At 39.6% G+C, this 16,506-nt stretch overlaps 1 pseudogene; it reads left to right on the top strand.

The window, feature by feature from the left end:
- The first annotated feature begins 3,312 nt into the window (after positions 1-3,312).
- LOC105826983 overlaps positions 3,313-16,506 on the top strand; it is a 35,010-nt pseudogene continuing 21,816 nt past the window's right edge.

Genomic DNA, 16,506 nt, shown 5'->3' with positions numbered 1-16,506 from the left:
ACTAAGAGCTCTTCAGCTGTCTCCAATCCAAGCTACTAGAGGCTGAGACGGGAGGATCTCTTGAGCTCAAGAGATCAAGGTTACAGTGAGCTATGATCACACCACTGCACTCCAGCTTGGGTGACAGACTGGGACCCTATCTAAAAAAAAAAAAAAAAGCAGCAGAAGAATTTTTAAATAAAAAATTTTGATTAAGTTCAGGGCACAGATATACATGAGGAAGATGACTTCCTATAAAATTATTCATTGCTGCATTATTTGCAGTAGCAAAAGACTACCAACAAACTAAATGTGTTTCAACATCGAACTGTAACAGAAGGAATGGCCTGAAAAAGGGTAAAATGTTTTACAAGTTGTTTCTTTAATCCCCTCGACCACCACCACTCTTTTGGGGAATTAAAACCTACATCCCTGCCTGAAGCCAATAATCAGAGGGGCAGGTCAGTGTTCTTTGTTCTTTGTTCACAGGAGATGGCTCAATGGAATTTTCCAGGCAGAGGTCACAAGATTGTCTTTACCAGACATGCTACAGTTAAACAGCAATAGCCCAAAGCTGAAAACTCCCTTTAAAAGCTCCCTTTTTCTGCTTATAGATAGGATGAGAGGGAAGGAGTTCAGAACAGGCCACCCCAAGATATGCCATTCTGGCATATTGACTATTTTGAGTTAAAAGCACTTGAAAAACAGCAGCTGCAAGAAGATCACTCTGATCTTCCTTCTGTTTTTTGAAAGCAGGAGATGAAATTCCCATGTGAAAGATATCTTCCCTTTATCAGAAGGAAAGTATCATTTTTACCATCAAGGATAGAAAACTGAGGCTGAGGGAAATATATACCAAAAAACCTTATTAAACTGACCCTTATCTTTGTCATCACTTCTCTGTCCAATTAACTACCCTATCTCAAGCCCCTTGTCACATTTTCCTAATTACTACTCTTCATCCGATTCAGCACGGAAGTACTCAATTCAAACTGCATCTTTGGGTCTTCCTTTCCTGACGAAGGATCCTATGCCACATAAAAGTTGTATTGAATAAATTTGTGTGCTTGTCTCCTTTTTCTCCTGATGATGATGATCTAATGTCAATTTAATTTTCAGGCCCAGCTGAAAACCCCCATGAGGGTAGAGGTAAACTTTTGCCTCCCTTACATACTGCCACGTATGGGGAGGAGATGGCCTCAGTCCCAATAGCTTTGAGTCACTTGGCTTCTATTTTTCTCCCTTTTTCTGCCTTTGCTTACTCAAACTCTTGCCTCTATGCCTTCTAACTTTTCCACTGGCAGGCACCGTCTGTGTCTAGGACACATCCTTAGGTCCTCAGAACTGATAAAGCGCTTCTTAGTTGATAGATAAAATCCCACAGGAGGATTCTGATTGGTTCTAATTGAGTCACTTGCTCATCCTTGGACCAAACACTGTGCCAGAGTGCGAAGGGTTCTATGATTGGCAACCCCAGGAGGACCAAAAGAAGTAGGGAAGGGCAAATCTAAGAAACAGAATGCTAGGCAGACAAAAACAACAGATGTGTCCTACAATCTTGTACTGATAAAAACTAGGGTTCCTATAAAAATACAAATACCCATATTTAAAAATGAGCAAAGGACTTGAATAGACATTTTTCTACAGAAATCTGCAGATCATCAATAAACATATAAAAACATGCCCAATTATCCACGGGGAAATGCAAATAAAACCCACAATGAGATACCATTTCATTGCAATAAATTTTGTTTTTAATCTTCTGAATAGCATAGTTTTATTACATAGCATTTCTGTAATTAAAGGTGTTAAACTTCTTAAGGTAAACATTTAAAATATTCCAGTATTTTACAACTTTTTGTGCCTATCTTGATTTCTTTTTTGGTAAAAGAGACCCACCCATAAACCACTATGATTGTTATAATGAAAAATTCAGATAATAGCAAATGTTGGCAAGGATATGGAGAAATCAGAACTCTGCAGCGCAGGAGTGTAAAGCGGAGCAGCCCATCTGGAAAACAGTCTGGCAGTTCCTCAAATGGTTCAAGATAGAGTTATCATAAACATAGCCACTAACCCTGGGTGATTGGCTACAGAAGTGCAAACATAGCTCACTCCAGCCTGGATCTCCTTGGCTCAAGGGATCCTCCTGCCTTGGCCTCCCAAAGGACTAGGATTATAGGAGTGGGCCACCAAGTCCCGCCCAGACTTCTTTTTTGGAATGGGGAAAAAAATGTTCTCAAATACATTGTGGTGATGGTTGCCCAACTCTGTGAATATACTAAAAACCACTGAATGAACACTTCAGATGGGTGAATTATATGCCATATGATTATGTCCTAATAAATAAATAGCCAGGCTGCTTCTGTATGTCCTGCCACATCCTTTGGGGCCTCTGAGAGATGGAGAGTGCTCCATCTGAAGCTGGACCAATTGAGATCAGGCCCAATGCTGTTTCTATTTCCTAGAAGTTACCTCTTTCTTCAGCAGCAACATGAGGATGATAATGCCCACCTGGAAAGGTTGATGTGATTTTTAAAAATACACATTAGGTTAATAATTGTACACTGTGTGATACAGAGTAGATGCTCTGAAACCCTACGCATACAGCAATGCATGTGTACATATATGCACCCGAACTTGGGGCCTTTGGGTAGGTTCTGAAAGGGCCGGATCTGGAGGGCTGGTCGTGCTCCTGGTGTGGGCCCTCAGTCCGACTGTCTCTCAGGCTCCGGGTAGTGAGGTAGTAGAGCAACCTGCTAACCCTGGAGTCAAAGAAGTCTGAAGAGAAGCAAGGAGCCAACGTCAGGGCGTGGCGAGCCCGCCTAGGGGACGTCGATACGTAATTGGAAAGGGCCAGGAACCGTGCCAGAGCTGGGAACCCTGCCCAACCTGCTGCCGTGGACTAGAGCCGCAACAACTCCCCGCAACCGTTAGCCGGAGCTCCCGGCACTGAGAACGCTGCGCCGAGGGCTGCGCGCAGAGCCTCTTGGTGCGGCGCCTGCCGGGAAATGTAGTGTGTGCAGCCCCGCTGCCTGCTGGCTCAGCGCCGCCCGCGACTACAAGTCCCATCAGGGCCCGCGAGGCCTTGATCCCTAGGCCGTTGCAAGGAGGGGAGTTTTTAACGGTACTGCCTTCCTTCATGGGCCATATATCCTTCTAGATATAAAATACTGGCATAGAAATCATTACCTTGAGTTCTGGTTTCTCCTTTGGGTCTCCTGCTGAATTTTATCGGACTTAATTATTCAGTGATGTATTTAGGATACAACACTGACTCGCTATGGACAAGATGCATTGCTTTCCCTTTTTGTTTTAGCCTGATAAACTGAAATGCTTCGAGGAAGGCGAGGATCCAGAAGTCAATCCCGGAAGATCTTGACCTGCTGACTTTGGGGTATGGAGGACTTTGCACTTATTATGTGCTATTTACTTAAACATTTTCTTCGACATTATGTTTTGAAAAGTTAAGTGTAGAATCATTATCCATATACCCACTCCTTAAATTCAACCACTGTTAACATTTAGCCATATTTGCTCTAGCTGTATGTGTATGGGTTGCCTGCTGTGTATCTTTTTCTTTTACTTGTACCATTCAATAAGTTGCAGACATCATAATTTGCCCCTGAATATATCAGAATATAGCTCCTACATATCTACAAAATATCATTGTCCTAAGAAAATTAACAATAAATAATCTGTAATATCCAGTCCATATTCAAATTTGTGCTCATTTTTGAATGTGTATTTACAAGGAGTAAATCTACTTAGATTTGGGGTGCAAGCTAAATATCTGGTAGTGTTTCCCTAACTATCTGTGGTAAAGGACCAGTTTTTAAAATTTTTAATCTTTGACAGATCCATACTTTTGTAAAATACTATAAAAGAATTACTAAAAAAAGAAATTTAAAAGGACAATATGAGTTCAAATATTTTCTTCTTATTAAGTTCAACAGGCATAAAATTACTATCGACTTATGATGAAAGTTTCTAAGCACTTTCATTTTGTGTACAGATTGGATAACATATAGCTCAAAGATCAATTATAGTCTTCCTAGCACACTTTGAGAAGCACTGCTCCATGATAATACTATAGAAAAATTGTGCATGTTATAGCGAAATTTATAATTTCACTATATTTCACACCACCTCACCTGTGTTCGGTCATTCTTGATCCTAGCCCTTCTATTAACCCCCTCAAATACTTGGGTAGTTATTTCAACTCTACCTGGGTTTTCTTTTGTAATAACTGCCAAATCTGTTCCCCCGATCCTTGTTGCTAACGTTTACATCAGCAACACTTGCTGATGTAAAGACAGCAAGCTTCTGTCTTTTCTTAGTAAGTTTTTTCTCCTGATTTATCCACTATGCTACCTGAGTATGCGATTCTGCTTAGAAATTGTCAATGGCTCTACATCTCCTATATGGAAAGATTTCAAACTCCTCAGCTAGACGTTTGAAGCCTTGCACATATATCCCAAATCTGCCTTTCCAGATTCATTTTATTTATAATATTATATATTATATATAATAATTAATTAATTAATATTATTAATAATTTAAAATTAATTTTAACATATTAAAATCTGATAAAGAAATGCATCTAGACCGGGCGCGGTGGCTCACACCTATAATCCTAGCACTCTAGGAGGCCGAGGCAGGTGGATCGTTTGAGCTCATTGCCATTAAGTGTTTTGCTATCAGCTTTGTTAATTGATAATATCCAAGACCTTGGATTTTTTTTATTGTGGAAAAATATACATCACATAAAATTTACCATTTTAACCATTCGTGTGTACAGTTCAGTGGCTTTAATTATGTTCACATTGTCTTGCAGCCCTCACCACCATCCGTCTTCAGAAGTTTTTCATCTTACCAAAGTTAAATGCTAACTCCACATTTCCTGCTTCCCAGCTCCTGGCAACCACCATTCTACTCTGCCTCTATGAGTTTGACTACTCTAGGTACCTCATATAGGGATTGCAGTATTTGTCCTTTTGTGACCAGCTTATTTCTCTTAGCATAATGTCTTCAAGGTTCCTCCATGTTGTGGCATGTGTCAGAATTTCCTCCCTTTCTAAGGCTGAACAGTGTTCCATTGTGTATAGAACACACACATTTTGTTTATCCCAAGTATTTGGATTTTTAAATGTATTAATGCATTAGTCTGTTTGAAGTAAATGTGTACTGTGGTTTAGATGCATTTTTTTTCTTTTTTTCTTTTTTTCTTCTTTATTTTTTATTTTTTGAGACAGAGTCTTACTCTGTTGCCCGGGCTAGAGTGCCATGGGGTCAACCTAGCTCACAGCAACCTCAAACTCCTGGGCTCGAGTGATCCTTCTGCCTCAGCCTCCCGAGTAGCTGGGACTACAGGCATGCGCCACCATGCCCAGCTAATTTTTTCTATATATTTTTAGTTGTCCAGCTAATTTCTTTCTATTTTTAGCAGAGACGGGGTCTCACTCTTGCTCAGGCTGGTCTCGAACTCCTGGGCTCAAATAATCCACCCGCCTTGGCCTCCTAGAGTGCTAGGATTATAGGTGTGAGCCACCGCACCCGGTCTAGATGCATTTCTTTATCAGATTTTAATATGTCATTGGTGTCCATCTTTCCCAAGGCCAGAAATGGTTACAGTACATATGACTAGATTTTCCTTAAAATAAAGATTAAGGACTGGCAATTATTTGCCTATAAGGTTGTAAAAATGTAGACATTTTCTGAAATGCATATATATAGTTTCTATCTTTTATAAACATTCTCATCTTATAGTTGAGGTTGCGCTGGGCTCTAGTTTTTGGACCACATGTGAGTTTCATTCTCTGTGGAGGGCAGGAGCTTTCTAGTTTATCTTTTTGTGTTCTCTGCCTCTAGCACAGTGCCTGGCATGGAGCAGATACTCAACAAATAAGAATTAGGCATATGAAATTATAAATTACTCGGTGTGCATTCTGTTGAACTCTACAGCATAGTAGTTTTATCATTAGCATTTTGATCCAGGTTGTAAAACCTGGAGTTAGAAAGTTATATTGTAGCAAGTTAAGCATTAAATAAGAGACTGTAAACCTGTTGTGAGAAAGAATGAGTTTTAATAGGCATACCTCTGACACCACTTTTTCATACTCCTGATTCATTATTAGTTGTGTATTTTACATTTTATTTTATTTTATTTATTTATTTTTTTTGAGACAGAGTCTTACTCTGTTGCCCGGGCTAGAGTGCCATGGGGTCAACCTAGCTCACAGCAACCTCAAACTCCTGGGCTCGAGTGATCCTTCTGCCTCAGCCTCCCGAGTAGCTGGGACTACAGGCATGCGCCACCATGCCCAGCTAATTTTTTCTATATATTTTTAGTTGTCCAGCTAATTTCTTTCCATTTTTTAGTAGAGACGGGGTCTCGCTCTTGCTCAGGCTGGTCTTGAACTCCTGAGCTCAAAGGATCCACTTGCCTTGGCCTCCCAGGGTGCTAGGATTACAGGCGTGAGCCACCGTGCCCGGCCGTATTTTACATTTTAAATGTGTAGTTTGGGAATTTGGTTGAAATTTTCAAACTTCAGGAGTTGTAGGAAGAACTGAAAGTTAATTGCAGGACCACAAATTTATATGGAGTTCTAACACTTCCTACTCATCTTATAGGCAGACAACGTAGAGTAATGTTTATAACCTTCTTATTGTATGGCCTCTATAGTGTACAAAGTGCTTTCTCTTACCTGATCTCCTTTGACTTTCACAATGACTCCATGATGTGGCTGGGCTGTGAGCAATTTACCCTTCAGGAAATGGAGGCTGGGAAGCCTCACTGTGGGCTTGCTGCGTGTCATGGCTTTCTTTTCCCATCTATTGTAGGTACCCGGGCCGTAGAGATTACTCCTACAGGAACAAGACAAAAACAACTGAGAAGCATCCATGTTTTATTTTACTTTTTTTTTTGAGACACAGTCTCACTCTCTTGCCCAGGCTAGAGTGCTGTGGCCTCAGCCTAGCTCACAGCAACCTCAGACTCCTGGGCTCAAGCGATCCTCCTGCCTCAGCCTCCCAGGTAGCTAGGACTACAGGCACACGCCACCAGGCCCGGCTAATTTTTTCTGTTTTTAGTTGTTTGGCCAATTTCTTTCTATTTTTAGTGGAGACGGGGTCTCACTCTTGCTCAGGCTGGTCTCGAACTCCTGAGCTCAAATGATCCGCCCGCCTCGGCCTCCCAGAGTGCTAGGATTACAGGCGTGAGCCACCGCGCCCAGCCCATCCAGGTTTAATAGAAAGAGGATGGGCTTTAGAACAGACAGACATAGGGTAAAGCCAACCAGTGGCCCTCATTGACCTGACAAGTAACATGTTGCACTGAGCTTCATGGTGGGCTTGGTGACCTAGCCCTCTCGAAGGTCTCAGTGCATTGTGCAGCATTATAACAGCATTTAATGGATGGTGGTGGTTGTTTATTATCTTGGGCTATTTGTTTTCATCAGCTGAACAAAGCACTGTCAATCTCCAGGATATCTGTTTCATTGTTGATATATTTGCCTTTTGGAAAAGTTTCATTAAACTGACTACCCATCCCCCTCCAGGCTTATACCTTTTGATTTGATAGAATCATAGAATTTTAGAATTAGAAAAAATCTTAGAAATTGTCTAGGGCAACTGTCTAATTTTTATAGATGAAACTAAAGCTCAGATTGTTCTCTAACAAGGGTTCCGTAGCTAAGTTATTTACAGAACCTGAACTAGAACTAAGGGCTCTCTGAACTGTGCTGTGCAGGGTTCACCTAGCCACCTGTTCCCTGACCTGGGCAACAGAACCATTGCTTGTTTTTTTTGTTTGTTTTTACCCCTCTCTCTAATAAATAGCCTTAGAGCCTTTCATTTCAGCTGCTTAATCTAAGTGTTAATACATTTTTAATAGAGAATAAAAAGAAAGATCTAAGTTGAATTTCTGGTTTAAAAGTTGAATTCCTGATGTATAACTTAGTGATTATGAGTGTGACTTTATGGTTCCAGAAATCTCTTAAGAGGCTTATATTGCATTTGGATTTAGAAAAATATTTTAAAATTCTATTGACAGGCTTGGACTTTATCTATGTTACTATACAACAGCTAGTAAGCTTAATATTTAATTTTTTAAGTCAAAACTCTTCTGTATAACTGCACACATCTTTAGTTGTTTTCACTTATTAACCACTTTTTTGACATTGTGTACTTTTCTGCAAATAGAAAGGTCATTCATTTAGAAAATGCCGACATTTTACTGAGCTGACATTTAACTTCATCATAGTTAAGTGAATTGGGTAGTATAAATTGACGGTAGGTAATGCCTTTTAAAAGATCATTATACAATCAGATGATAATATGAAAATATTTATGCCTATTCTTTATTTAAAATTTATTTATTCAGAGTTATGGTTGAGAGTTTAAAAGTCAGAGACATTAATGTATAATTCAAGTATCAGAATATTTTAGTTGAATGTTGTCACTAAGCTGATGGAGGTATTCTTGTACATGAAGTAGATGTGTTCTTTCCCAGAAACACTTTATGTCTAATTTCTAAATTAGTATTATTTTCTGTTGATTTCAGAGGTGGTGTTTCTTTATTCTAAATTGATAAGCAGTTGGCAGTACTAATAATACATTCCTCGAAATGTCACCTCTCTTTCTCAAATAATTGATATTGTATAAACTGCCACCAAGATGTCCATCCACGTGTTCTGTTGGCTTCACCCTCACTGTGTCCTGAGCCCCCACTTCTCACCACCACTGCACTTCCTACTCTTGTCCCAGTCGCTCTCATGCTTGGCTCCATTATTGGACTAGTCTCCCCAGTGGTTTCCTTGTCCCTGCCGTTCATCCTAACCTCTTTCCCCCTCTGGCAGCTGGAGATCTTTTTAAGAGGTCAGTCATTTCATCTTCTCTGCTTCTTGTCTCACTTAGAGGAAAGCCAGAGTCCTTACCAAACCCTGCAGGACACTTCTGGCCTCATCACCTACCTCTCTTCCCCTTGCTCATGCTTCTCCAACCCTGTGACCTCCTTGCTGTTCATTACTTGCTATGGAATCTTACCCCGGATAACTACATTGTCCACTCCCTCAAGTAGTCAGCAAAGCACAAGCAGGTAAGTGTACACACATACGCACACATGCACACACACACTCTCACACTCACACACTCACTCCACCTGTTTCTTTCCCCTACTTCTCCACAGCACTCGTTATCCTCTGACACACTGTATATTGATTTGTTTATTGTCTTTCTGTCCCTGCTGGAATGTAAACTCCATGAGGACAGGGACTTTTCTGTGTTCACTGCTATGTTTCCCCAGAGCCTAGAACAGTGCCTGGCCACTAGTAGGCCCTCAAATGAATACAAATTTGTTGAGTGAATGAATATACTTGGGAAATGCATTTGATGTCAGTGAAGACATCCTCTTTTAACATAAATAACTTCATCCATTTTGACTTTTAATTTTCATTGCTCAGTTTTTATTAAAGCATATTGTAAACATATACCCTTTAAAATAAAAGTTATATAATTTAAGCACATGAGAATTTAATTTTAAGGCTTTTTTTCAGCTTAAAGATTTTATTGGTGAACTTAAATGCTTATAGTTAAACTTAAGGCCAGCTTAGTTTAAATTCCACATATTTCTGGCTAACTTCATGCCTATATTTAAAAATTGGAGCATTGCTAAAAGTGAAATATCATTTTTTTAAAGCATACTCTAAATTTTATTAGTAGTAATTTTGAGGGCTTGAATATATGGTTGCCTCAAAAGTGATAATAATTAGTATTTATTCTTTGTAATTGGAATTTTGTCCACGAAGTTTAAAGAACACTATGAATTCTTTTTTTTCTTTTTTTTTTTTTTTTTAAATTTCAGAATTGAGACTGAAACATCATCAATTTATGGGAAAATTAATGCTCAGAAGTGGGACTTCTTACTTGTATTTCTCTCAATTATAGGTGAAGTATTTAATTATTTGTTTGCATTGGAATAATGGAGGAAAAAGAAGCAAGAGCTAAATTTAGACAGGTATGAATTATTGCATCTTTAGTTTGTTAATTTAACAAGTGTTTGCCTCTATAAATGCTTAGAAGGCTCACTGGATGGCAGGGATTGGCCATTCAGTTCAATAAAAATGTATTAAGTGCCCTTCCAACCCAAGGTACTGTGCTAGAGGCAGCAAGGGTTCTATTCCTAGCTTTGTAATGTCGACATTAGTCTCACTCTTAACTTTCACTTTTGACTATTGAGCCTCAGAAATTTAGAGCTTTTCAAAAATATCTATGATGACATTAATTACAACGATTTCAAAATTTTTAGCAAGAAGAATGACACAATCCCAAAATTCATTATTATAATAGTTTTATCTTACATAAGCCAAGACCAAATATAACTTAATCTGTTAATTAGTGATTTTCCTCTTTGCTTTGTCTTTACCTTGCTATTTAAGGAGATAGGGGTTTTAATGAGCAGGTTTTAAGTGTAAAGGTAACTTAACTCTTCTGTCTTTATTAATAATGATTACTATTATTGACTGATCATGCTGGACACTGGGATGTGCTTTACCTACATAAATGTAAATCTTGCCAGCAGCCTTGTAATTTAAGGAGTATTATGCCCATTTGCTAAAAATAAGACAACTAAGGCATGAGAACATTAAATAACTTGCCCCAAATTTAGTGCCTGTCAAGTAGCAGACCTTTCATAGATTCAGAGACCCAGACCCTCTGACTCCAAAACTCAAAGTTGTAATGATGTCTTGCTATTATTTAGACTAGGAATTAGCAAACTCTTTATGTAAAGAGCCAAATAGTGAACATTTTAGGCTTTGTGGTCCATACGGTCTCTGTCTCAACTATTTAACTCTCCTGTTGTAGGATAGAAGCAACTGTAGATAATACTAAATGAATGAACATGACTGTATTCCAATAAAGCTTTATTTACAAAAACAGAGATGGGCCAGATGTAGCCCATGGGCCATAATTTGCCAACCCCTGATTGAGATGAAAGAAAAAAGCAAGTGTTTTACTGCTTTTAAATCAACTCTGTACAAGGTCCACATTGAAATGGCAGTAGGGCCTCATTTCTCTCAGAACCTTTAAATTTTGTTTTATTCACATATATGGTTATCATGATGGATAGCAGTCTTAAAATTTCACATTTGGAAAGGTGGTTTTATCTCATTTTCAAGTTTTCTCTTAACAGTGCCTCCTTTGATTTGCTTAGTCTGATGTTTACTGTTAAGGACTCATTTATAAGTTTCTTAACTTTTGCTGTTGCTTAAATTTAAAAGCTTAAGAAATACAAGTGGTACTTTGAATTACAATCTATTAAATATCAAAGTTGAAACTAACTTTGGCTATCATTTAATTTCTCTGATCCTCAGCTTTTTTAGCTATAAAAAGTGGAAATTCTACTGATGAATTTCTATAGTTCTTTCCAGTTCTAATATCTGATTCTGTGGTCTATGAAAGGAAATTCAAATTTTTATTAGAAAAAAATCTGTTTGGCCTTTTTCATAACTGCTTTTAATTTTTATAAGTTAGCCACCTAAGAGCCAATATTTTTGCCTCATACAACTTAAATTCCTTCCTACTCAGATGAATCTGACTTGCAAACATTTATGTGAATGTGGTTTATTGACCATGAGGAAAGGGCTAATGTCAGCCAGCAAGAGCATGTCTGTGTCGAGACCCTCTACAAGGAAGCAGTTTGGTGCTTAACCCCACAGCTTTTGTTCTCTTGCATCTCTACCCAGCCCCATCTGCCACATGGGGGGATCCAATTCATCAGAAAGACTTTGGCATTTACTAACCTCAATCTTGAGGAAATTACTCTGGCTTTTTTATTTTTATTTTGGTTTTGTTTTTTTAAGAGATGGAGTCTTGCTGTGTTGCCCAAACACAGGATTCAAACTCCTGGCCTCAAGCCATCCACCCGCCTTAGCCTCCCAAGTATCTGGGACTATAGGCATGTGCCACTGTGCCCAACTTCTGATTTTTATTTTTATTATAAATTCCCTGCAGAAATTCTGAAGCCTTTACTGAAGGAACCTATTAATATTAGTTGGACCAGGAAAGATGGTTTGTGTGTGTGCTTTTATAATTAATGGCCTGATTTACAGTGCTTAGAATTAATGTAATCCCTTTTCCTCGGTGTGGTGTTTGCCTAAGACAGCTCCTTCGGACCTGGAAGAATCAAGCATGATATTGGTGTTTCTATTTTTCTCTGTTTCTAATTGCCATGCATTCCAGGAGCTTATAAGTCATCATTACTTTGACTAAATAAAAAAATGTTTTCCTGTTTATGACAAGGAACATAGGCCCTTCTTTCTATATTCGTGAGCAGATGGGTTTCCCTCCTCCTGCTTCCTTCACCATTCCCAGCCTGGTGACTACTTATGCCATTTTAGTTTTTTGGTTGAGCTCTCACTCTTTTCAGAGAAAAAGAATAGATTCCTGGCTGTATCTTCTTTACTTACCTCTTTCTTGGTGCCTCTGTTCATTCATATGTGATTGAAAGTGAATTAGGCTAACATTCATATTTTAACCTAGATGACATCCAGATTCTCAACCTTCTTTAGAAATCACCGCTTATAACTTAATAACGTGGTACACACCTATAATCCCAGCTACTCAGGAGGCCGAGATGGGAGGATTGCTTGAGCCCAGGAATTTGAAACCAAGCCTTAGCCAACATAGAAAGACCTGTCTTAAAAATTAAAAATAAATAAATATAAATGCAAAATGCTAAAGAAAAGACTAGAAGCAAATACAAAACAACAAGAGATGCTATCTTCATTTAGTGGTAATATGGGTATATATTTGTATCTACTTTTCTGTATTTCCTAAAATTTCTATAATGAGCATATAAAACTTTACTATTAGAAAAGGAGACTTTTAAAAAAAAGTTACGTAGTAAATGCGAAATTACAGTAAAACAGTTGTTTGATTAACAGTGCTAACCACAGGAATAATTGCAAGTTGACTAAAGCACACTATTTGCTGAAAGCGGGAGGAATCCTTTTCAATAGTGCATATAGTAATTTTCATAGTTCACGTGTTATGACGTTCATTCCTCCATTTTAAGGAAGAGGAAACTGACCCTCCGAGAGCGTAAGTAAGTCTATTAACTATGCATAGTTTGGTTTTGAGTTGGTTACATAGTCATGGGAAGGTTGCCCCAGAGCCATCTGGTACCGGGCCTGGGGCCATCCAGGGTCCTCCAGATCCAGGCAATTTGTTGGATCCTGGTGTTATGCTCAAAAACAAGTGGAATGTCAACAGGTCGAGTCCAAGAATAGACTTGCGGTTAAAACTGGAGAGAAAAACTGGAGAGAACAGGACATCCTCTCCTATCTCTTCTTGCCCTCACCCCTGAATTTCTTCAGATCAAAAAGTTCAAAGCGTACGAAAATTGTTTTTAGAAATCCACACATTTGATAAAAAGAAAACATTCTTCCAAAAAAAAAAAAACAGAAAAAAGTCCACACATTCAGGTGCTTTCTGAGTATTTTGCGTGTGTGATGTGTCAACATTAACAAAGTTATTTTCATCTTAATTACACAGCTGCACCTGTGAGGACTGACCCTTGCGTCTCTCCTTATTCGGGTCGTGTCTACAGTCGAATATTGTTGCCACAACAAGGATGTCATTCACAGAGACCTCAAGGTGCGTGGAAGTGTCCTAAGTATATGCTCTGTTTGTATGTGTTCAAGTGTCTCATTACACAAATGAGGTGTAGATTAGATTTTGTTATTAAATAAGACAGAAGTAAATCTCATAATCGAATCCTTTTAATCAAGTTATAGTAGAGCATTAAAAATAAATAAAAGTGAAGTTTCCGAGAGGTATTTTACATTTCAGTTAAGGTGCTGGTGGTTGATCTCTGGGGGACAGTCATCACACAGCCAAAGAGATAAGGGCCTCCACAAGCCTGTGGGCACACCTGGACAGCGTCCTCAGTGCCGCCTGGAATTCTCTTCTGCTTCTCTAGGCAGCATTGTCTCCTGTTAGCAGCAGCGCCTATTTGAGACTCTTTCACAGCCTCCACCCTGGCATAGGAGAAGGTTTCCTATTTCACAGAGAAAATGGAAACACCAGGCAGAAACTTCCTCAGTTTTCCAGCAGGCCCTCAAATGTAGCTGCACCTACACCCATCCTTCACCCCTCCTCTCGTTATGGGAAAGTGGGGTACCTCTGCTGAACCTGCCTCTGTGTTCTGGGTCTTCTCTCCCTCCGTGGGCTGTTTTCTGTCGGATGCCTCTTTTCTCTCCATTTTTTTCATTCGCTCGCTCTCTGTGCTTGCCTCTCACTGGCAGCATTTCTATAACATACGCTCCAGTCTATACCATCTTTTTACCAAAAAACCTCTCCCTCCCAGGTCCCCTTCTAAGTACACCCTTTTTCTCTCTTCACAGTCATAGCATATTTCTCTAAACATTTTCTAGACTGCATGTCTTAGCTTGGTCCTCACCCCCACTCTCTCCTTACGTGACTGTCAGTGACTTGCTCATTCCTCTTGGTGCCCACCTTCATTGCGTTCGTGTTCCTACACACCTTAGCTGCAGTGGCTGCCTGTGTGCTGATGACTCCCAAGGCCCTTCCTGCAGCCACAGGGTCTCCCAGGGTCCAGGGCCCAGCTGACAAAAGGGCATCCATCTTCACCTGAGCGTCCCTTGGGCACCTCAGGTGCAGCAAGTTTGAAGCCTAAACTCTTCCTTCATGAATATTCACTTCTTATTCTGGTGACTGATGTCCCTCAGGTGTCCCTCTTTTCCATCCACTCAGTCACCAGGTCCTTTTGCTGCTGTTCTCTAAATCTTTCTTACACCCACTCAGTCTTTTCTGTGTCTGTTACACTATCCTAGGCCAGCCACCACCATCTCATACTTGAGTATAACACTAGTTTCTTGCCCGTTCTCTGCTTCCACTTTTGCCTCTTCTTCTCATGTATGTTTTCCACATTGCACCCAGAATGGACTTTTTTAAAAGCACAAATAAGATTGTTATTTCTTTGCTTAAACTCTTCAGTGGCTCCCATTGCCCTTAGGATGAAACCCAAACTTCTTGAGTACAGTCCTTTGTGGTTCAGCCCTGACAATCTCCCCAGCCATCTCTCTGCATGTCTTTCCTACACACTTTCAGTTTCTTGAGCTCTCTTCAGCTCTCTCTCATCTGTCTGTGTTCTCGGACTCTCCATTCTGCCTGAAACACCGCTCACCAACACACGCATTATGACCAGCTGCACCTTCTTGTGCTTTGATTCCACTTCCTCTGGGAAGCAGCCCCATCCCTTTCAGCACCAGGCCCACAGCCCCGCATCTCCTTGGTTACACAGCACTAGGGCTCAGGGCAGCTGCGTATCTTTCTGCCTCTCGCCTTCTAAACTGTGACCTCCTGAGAGCAGGAGAGAGATCTCGTTCATTGTATGTCCAGACACTAATATAGCATCTGTTGTGTAGTAGCTACGTAGTAAATATTTGTTGAAAGAAATGAAAGTGACTGTGATTTGTCTCTTGAATGGGGTTTGGGATTCTCCCTTCCCCAATAATAGCCATTTACAGCTATTTAGCAGTTTTTATGAAATGTGGCTATCCACTTAAAGCAAGTGCCATTTTTTTAAAAGCCCCTTATTCTTAACTTAAAAACCTGTCAAAGGGCTGAGCATGGTGGCTCATGTCCATAATCCCAGCACTTTGGGTGACCCAAGAGAGAGGATTGCTTGAGGCCAGAAGTTCATGACCAGCATGGGCAACATAGCGAAACCTATCTCTACAAAAAATAAAAAACAAAAAATTAGCTGGTCGTGGTGGTGTGCACTTGTAGTCTCAGCTACTCAGGAGGCTGAGGCAGGAGGATTGCTTGAGCCTAGGAAGTTGAGATTGCTGTGAGCTGTGATTGCACCATTGCCTTCCAGCCTGGGTGACAGAGCGAGACCCTGTTTCTAAAAAACAAACAAACAAAAAACCGGTCAAAAATTTTCTTGATCTTGGGATATTTGATATTTAAATTAATATTAGAATTAATGATTGTTATTTTAGCACTTCATGTCTGTTAATGTTATAAAATTAGGAGTTCTAATTTGTCGCCTGTTTTTTTTCTCTAGAAAAAAATGTTTTCTCATTTTATTAATTAGGAAATATTAACTTTATATCATTACAAAAAGCTTTTTTTATGAAATGCCTAATCTTGTCATAGTTCTAATTATATTTTGGTTAAATTTTATTTTTGTCTTGATATTTTCCCTCTAGGCTGAAAATCTATTGCTAGATGCCAATATGCACATTTAAGTAGCAGACTTTGGTTTAAGCAATGAATGTACTTTTGGCAGTAAACTCAACACTCCTCCATACTCAGCCCCTGAGCTCTTCCAGGGCAAGAAATACGACGGGCCCGAGGTCGATGTGTGAAATCTTGGGGTCGTCCTCTGCATGGTTGCCATGGACTCACTTCTTTGTTGGGCAAAACGTGAAGGTATAGGAAGCAGTTGGATCCATGTACTATACAAAACTAAAAGGAGTTTCATAAAATTATATGGAT

This window comes from Propithecus coquereli, unplaced genomic scaffold (genome assembly GCF_000956105.1).
Source record: "Propithecus coquereli isolate 6110/MARCELLA unplaced genomic scaffold, Pcoq_1.0 Scaffold95, whole genome shotgun sequence".
NCBI classification, from domain to species: Eukaryota; Metazoa; Chordata; class Mammalia; order Primates; family Indriidae; genus Propithecus; species Propithecus coquereli.
Note: the sequence above shows the minus strand (reverse complement) of the source record. Positions and strands in the feature narration are given on the sequence as shown.